This window comes from Palaemon carinicauda, chromosome 35 (assembly GCF_036898095.1).
Source record: "Palaemon carinicauda isolate YSFRI2023 chromosome 35, ASM3689809v2, whole genome shotgun sequence".
Classification (NCBI taxonomy): Eukaryota; Metazoa; Arthropoda; class Malacostraca; order Decapoda; family Palaemonidae; genus Palaemon; species Palaemon carinicauda.
The window spans coordinates 34072945-34079967 of record NC_090759.1 but is presented as its reverse complement, the minus strand read 5'-3'; positions in this window follow the sequence as shown (position 1 = coordinate 34079967).

Here is a 7023-nt window from a genome sequence, read left to right as displayed (position 1 = left end):
AGCATAAATTTCACAGGTGAATTGCTCAAGCTTATCAAAGATCTGTTTGATTGCCAAAGTTGGCCCAGCTTCTTGAATGCCCGGTTAGTTGGGTCTTTCTCGAGTTGCTTTAGTACTAATGGCTTACCTTTATCAGCAAAGCAGCTAACAGTCACATCCAGTGATTGCTTGTAGACAAATCAGTCAGTCGCAGAGCCACTGCCCTTGACTTTTTTCAATCTTGTTTGTCTGCGTATCGTGTGCGACATTTCAAACTTATGTTATACTGACATCCATGGTGCTGTATATGGCAGGGCTAATGATGAAAACAACATTGTACTCATGAGGAAGTAGCCATCTCTGGCTGTGTGTGCAGAAATGGGTGGGAATCAGCCTCCTCTTTAGTTGACTTGAGATGGGTACTTCCTTCCACTTCTCTTTTGTTATCTTGAAAAACAATTTTTCAATATTTAACTTAGCCAGTGATTATAATAGCTGCAACTCTGTTGCTCGACAGAAAACTCTAAGGTAAAATTCGCTAGCGATCGCTACACAGGTTGCGGGTGTGCCTAACAGCGCCATCTGTCGTCCAGATACCCAGTACTCAATGTAAACAAAGAACTCAATTTTCTCTCTGTCGTGCTCCCGACAAGACGTGCTTATTCGCTGTTGCTAAACTGGATTTGTTTTCACAACTAATTGGTGAAGTACACTATTCTAGTTTTGAGCTTTCGCTATGCAGGTGTTTTATCTTCATCTTAAATCTTGAACTCGTTTTGGATAGATTTAATTATGGTGACAAAGAGAGTATGGACTTTCTTTCACTTTTAAATGGCCGACCCTTCCCTTAGCGGAAGTGTGTTTAGGCTTTTATTAATTATATCACGTTATAGATTTTCCTCTATATATTTTATATCTCTCCGCCTTTATTAGGCCTCTTCGATTAACTTTCCATTTATTATAAACATATAAAAATAAATTTTAATGTTTTGTTTATATAGACCTTTCCTGAGAGTAGGCGGTCCTAACTTGGAAACTGAAGTTAATCAACGTTGAGCCCTTTATATCGTAATTAGCTTTTAAAGAGCTAAGGATTTAAAACTTTTTAAATGTAATATTTTATGAAAGAATTTCTTTGATAGTCTTCGTACTGTTTTCAAAGATGAACTAACGTTTAGTTTTTTTATGCTACGCAGTTGTTGACGTTCAGGACGTTCAACATGCGCTCTATCGTTACGATAGAGAGAGAGTGTATCACGGTTTCACTTTGCAGTAAGAGTAAATCGATTCTGACGTTTTGTTCATTCTTTCTTAGCTTAAATGTTTTAAATTCTAATTTAAAGGAACTTTTTATTTGAAAAACATTTCAGTTTTTTCCTTTAGTCAAATAACATGTTTTTTTGACGAAATATAATTGGGCTCTTCTCTTAGGTGCGAAATCAAGAGAGAAAGAGAGAGAGAGATAGAGACGGAGGGAGAGAGAGGAGAGAAAACGTTCCGTTGAAGCGGGTAACGTTGTTCTCGTGTTACTCGCGTCCCTAGTCGCTGTACGGGGAGGAAGGATAAAACGTTTTTAGGTTTTTATTCTCGTCCCCAGGCTATGTGCGGTGAGAGATTGAAAACGTAGTTATATGAACTAGTGTTTAGTCTCTTTCCCAGCCACTGATTTTTTTATCTTAAAATATGTTTTCTGTTTTTTGCTAGTATTAATGAGCTTGCATTATACGACTGATTTCGCAATTACTAACTTTTAATGAAGGGTAGAATGCGTGTTTCAGGTAGAAATAAGTGCAAAACAGAAAATCGAAGTTATAAAGTGATATGCGCAAAGTGTTACAGTGTTGCGTCCGAGGCGCAAAGTGTTACAGTGTTGCGTCCGAGGGTTCGTCTGTTCTTGCCTGTCGTTCACCTAGTCCGGGACCTCTTACATGCTCCCAAGCCCAGGGGAGAAGTAATGTCAAACGACTTATGGGTTCGAGAGGCCTTGACCAACGAACAGACGTTTTTTCCCTCTATGGTATCGGGTGTATCTTACCAAGATCTCCCCTACCATAAGACGAGAGAGACGTTGTTTCTCCTCGTCATCCGAAGGCTTTTCGCATAAGAAACCTGTCACAAGGTTTCGAAGCCCTTAAGCGAAAGTCAGTCCTTTCAGGACAGGTCCAGCGTCCTGGTTACAACCATTAGGACAGCTCTGACCCTATGCAGTCATCGGATAACTGCTCGCCGCCTAACAAAAGCGTAACACAGACTCCGAGAGTCTTTTTTTGTAGGCAAAGTGTTGCGGTCACAGACGTTACCCTCGTCTCTTACCACAACCATTTCCGTTGATCCTTAATGGGTTGTATGGCAAGACATGCAGTATATGCTTGCCTCCCTTATGGAAGACTATTCTACCGATTAGTCCGTTGAGTCTAGCCGTTTATCTCATCGATATCCTGGCTTTCAGCCAACCTAACGTTCCTTTGTGCTTACTGTTGACGTTGGCGTAGCTTAGTCACGTCAGTCAGGTTGTTTAGAACCACACTCGATGCGGTCTCGTGTGGTTTTTCAGCCGCATTTGGACGTTAGGCCACTTGCTGATGCTCCTGTTGACGTTCAAGACGTTCACTAACAATCGGAGTTGACTTGTTTTGACGCTGTGCGTCAACCTCCGCATTCTAGAGTTGTTTTGACTGCTCAGTCTAGGCAGTCAAAGCAGTCTCGAGGGGACGCTGTGCGTCCTCACGCACCTGTTGTGGTTGACTGTTCAGTTGTTGACAGTTCACAGACTGTCAAGCAGTTACATGACGTTGCGTTCTGGTCCGCTACTAATGCACCACTGAGTGTGGACTCTGCTTGTAAAGCATTGCCACCACGGTAGGTCTCTCCCTTGCTTGAGACTCAGCTTTTATCGGACAAGGTTCCTGTAGATGAGGAAGTTGCTGTTCTCCCTCCTACTGATATTCCCTTGAGGACTCTGTCAGATGGAGAGGAGCCTAAAGCTGCTTAGCCTCCTATGGACTTTATTTAAATCATGATGATTTTTTTTAAGGATCTTTGTCCGGATCTTTTTGTAACTGCTGCTCCTCGTTCGCCTAAACGTCAGAGCTTACACTAGGCCTAGCTACTTCGAAGCCGTTGTATTTAAGCTAGTGCTCTCTCACTCTCCTAGAGAGCGTTACATTGGCTAGGCGACTGGTTTTTCACCAGGAGGAGTTTGGGGGATACAGCCTTTGCTTTCCCTTCTTTTAATCTGGTTTTTAGAGCGAGAGTCTGATATGACACGAGAGAAGTTCTCGGCTTGGGAGTTCATGCCTCTGCCCAGATAGACTTCTCAATTCTCGTAGACTCTCCCTGGCGCCTAGCCAGGAGACGCTCCAAGTTGTTTACAGGTCAACTTCACAGCTGTTTTCGAGCCTTTGAAGTTTTGCTGTACAATTATGTCACGCATAACAAGGCTTTCAGGGATGGTAAACGGTACCGCCTCAGTCGCTAACCCCGTCTGTTGCCACACCTGCTCCCGTAGACCCTAAATGGGCTTTGCTGCAAGACATGCAGTCCAAGCTTGCGTCCTTGATAGAGGACTTTAATGCGGAGAAGGTTGCTACCGAACCTTCTGGCCAACAACCTTCCAACCGGACGGTTGTGCGCCCTTTTGACGCTGAGGTAACCTACTCGCGTCTGCCAGTTGAGGTGGTTCCTCCACCGATGCGACCCAGTGTGGGTTGCCAGCCGCACGTTGACGTTAAGCGACGCTCGGAGGTGGTTGTTGACGTTCAGGACGTTCAACAACCAGCAGAGGTGACTTGTTTTGACGCAGTGCGTCAACCTCAGCAACCCGGTAGGGTGTTGACTGCACAACCCAGACAGTCTAGACAGTCTCGGGTTGACGCTGTGTTTCCTCGCGCACCCATGGTTGTTGACAGTTCACAGACTGTGCAGCAGTTCCATGATATTGTGTCCGGCTCCGTCACGCATCCACCAGTGCGACCGGACTCAGCGAGCCAGACGTTGCCCACTCCGTTGCCGTTTCCTCATCAGTTTTCGGATGAGGAACCCTCTGATGAGGACGTTGCTGAACAACAAGACGATCAGCCCCCAGAATAGATCAAGCCCTGCTATCCATCCAGAAGATGCTGAAGAAGGAACGCTGCTCAGTCAGGCTGTGGATGATTCTGGTAGGGACGCTGTCATCCGTGAAACAATTTGTGTCACTAGGAAGACTACACCTCCGTCCTCTTCAATACCATCTAGCTTTTCACTGGAAAAAGGAAAAGACGCTAGAAGCGGTCTCGATCCCGGTTTCCAAAAAGATAAAGTCTTGTCTGACTTGGTGGAAGGACAATATCAACCCAAGAGAGGGTCTTCCCCTGGCTGTTCAGACTCCCAACCACGTTCTCTTCTCGGACGCATCGGACGTAGGCTGGGGTGCGACATTAGACGGTTGGGAATGCTCGGGAATATGGAACTCGAGTCAAAGGACAATGCATATCAACTGCAAGGAGCTACTGGCAGTACATCTGGCCTTGAAAAGCTTCAGGTCTCTCCTTCAAGGCAAAGTGGTGGAGGTGAACTCGGACAACACCACGGCTTTGGCGTACATCTCCAAGCAAGGAGGGACCTACTCTCTGACGTTGTACGAGATCGCAAGGGACCTCCTCACCTGGTCAAAAGGTCTAAACATATCACTAGTAACGAGGTTCATCCAAGGCAACTTGAATGTCATGGCAGATTGTCTCAGTCGGAAGGGACAAATAATTCCAACAGAATGGACCCTCCACAAGGATGTATGCAAGAGACTTTGGGCCACCTGGGGCCATCCAACCATAGATCTCTTCGCAACCTCGATGACCAAGAGGCTCCCAATCTATTGCTCACCAATCCCGGACCCAGCAGCAGTTCATATAGATGCCTTTCTCCTAGATTGGTCACATCTAGATCTATATGCATTCCCTCCGTTCAAGATTGTCAACAAGGTACTGCAGAAGTTCGCCTCTCACGAAGGGACAAGGTTGACGCTAGTTGCTCCCCTCTGGCCCGCGAGAGAATGGTTCACCGAGGTACTTCGATGGCTAGTAGACGTTCCCAGAACACTTCCCCTAAGGGTGGACCTTCTACGTCAGCCACACGTAAAGAAGGTACACCAAGGCCTCCACGCTCTTCGTCTGACTGCCTTCAGACTATCGAAAGACTCTCGAGAGCTAGAGGCTTTTCGAAGGAGGCAGCCAGAGCGATTGCTAGAGCAAGGAGAACATCCACCCTTAGAGTCTACCAATCGAAGTGGGAAATCTTCCGAAACTGGTGCAAGTCAGTATCCGTATCCTCGACCAGTACCTCTGTAACTCAAATAGCTGACTTCCTCTTATATCTGAGGAAAGAACGATCTCTTTCAGCTCCCACTATCAAGGGTTACAGAAGCATGTTGGCATCAGTCTGCCGTCACAGAGGCTTAGATCTTTCCAACAATAAAGATCTACAGGACCTCCTTAAGTCTTTTGAGACCACGAAGGAGCGTCGTTTGGTTACACCTGGTTGAAATTTAGACGTGGTACTAAGATTCCTTATGTCAGACAGGTTCGAGCCGCTACAATCAGCCTCCCTGAAAGATCTCACCTTAAAGACTCTTTTCCGGGTATGCTTAGTCACAGCTAAAAGAGTCAGTGAGATTCATGCCTTCAGCAAGAACATCGGATTCTCATCTGAAACGGCTACATGTTCTCTACAACTTGGTTTTCTAGCCAAAAACGAGCTGCCTTCTCGACCTTGGCCAAAATCGTTCGATATTCCAAGCTTATCGAATATGGTTGGAAATGAACTAGAAAGAGTCTTATGCCCTGTAAGAGCTCTTAAGTTCTATTTAAAATGAACTAAACCTTTACGAGGCCCGTCTGAAGCTTTATGGTGTTCAGTTAAGAAACCATCTTTGCCTATGTCAAAGAATGCTTTATCCTATTTTATCAGACTGTTAATACGAGAAGCTCATTCCCATCTGAGTGAGGAAGACCAAGCTTTGCTGAAGATAAGGACACACGAAGTTAGAGCTGTCGCAACTTCCGTGGCCTTTAAACAAAATAGATCTCTGCGAAGTATAATGGACGCAACCTATTGGAGAAGCAAGTCAGTGTTCGCGTCTTTTTATCTTAAGGATGTCCAGTCTCTGTACGAGGACTGCTACACTCTGGGACCATTCGTAGCAGCGAGTGCAGTAGTGGGTGAGGGCTCAACCACTACAATTCCCTAATTCCATAACCTTTTTAATCTTTCTCTTGAAATGTTTTTATTGTTGTTTTTGGGTTGTCCGGAAGGCTAAGAAGCCTTTCGCATCCTGGTTGATTTGGCGGGTGGTCAGAGTCATTTCTTGAGAAGCGCCTAGATTAGAGGTTTTGATGAGGTCCTGTTGTATGGGTTGCAACCCTTGATACTTCAGATCCTAGGGGTCGATCAGCATCCTGAGAGGATCGCGAAGCTCCGTAAGGAAGACGTACTTAAAAAGGCAGAGTAATTGTTCAAGTCGACTTCCTTACCAGGTACCTATTTATTTTGTTTTTGTTATTTTGATAACTTCTAAAATGAAATAAAAATTCTTAGCTCATAATAATGTAAACATATAGTGCTGGTCTCTACCCACCCCCCTGGGTGTGAATCAGCTATTATAATCACCGGCTAAGTTAAATATTGAAAAATGTTATTTTGATAATAAAATAAATTTTTGAATATACTTACCCGGTGATTATAAATTAAAGGACCCTCCCTTCCTCCCCAATAGAGACGCAGTGGAACGAGGAGAAAATTGAGTTCTTTGTTTACATTGAGTACTGGGTATCTGGACGACAGATGGCGCTGTTAGGCACACCCGCAACCTGTGTAGCGATCGCTGGCGAATTTTACCTTAGAGTTTTCTGTCGAGCAACAGAGTTGCAGCTATTATAATCACCGGGTAAGTATATTCAAAAATTTATTTTATTATCAAAATAACATATTGTTCACATGTAACATAGAGAACCTTGTCCTTTAACTTCTCGCTATAATTTGAGTGTTTCCACTCCTCTTGAAAACTCTATT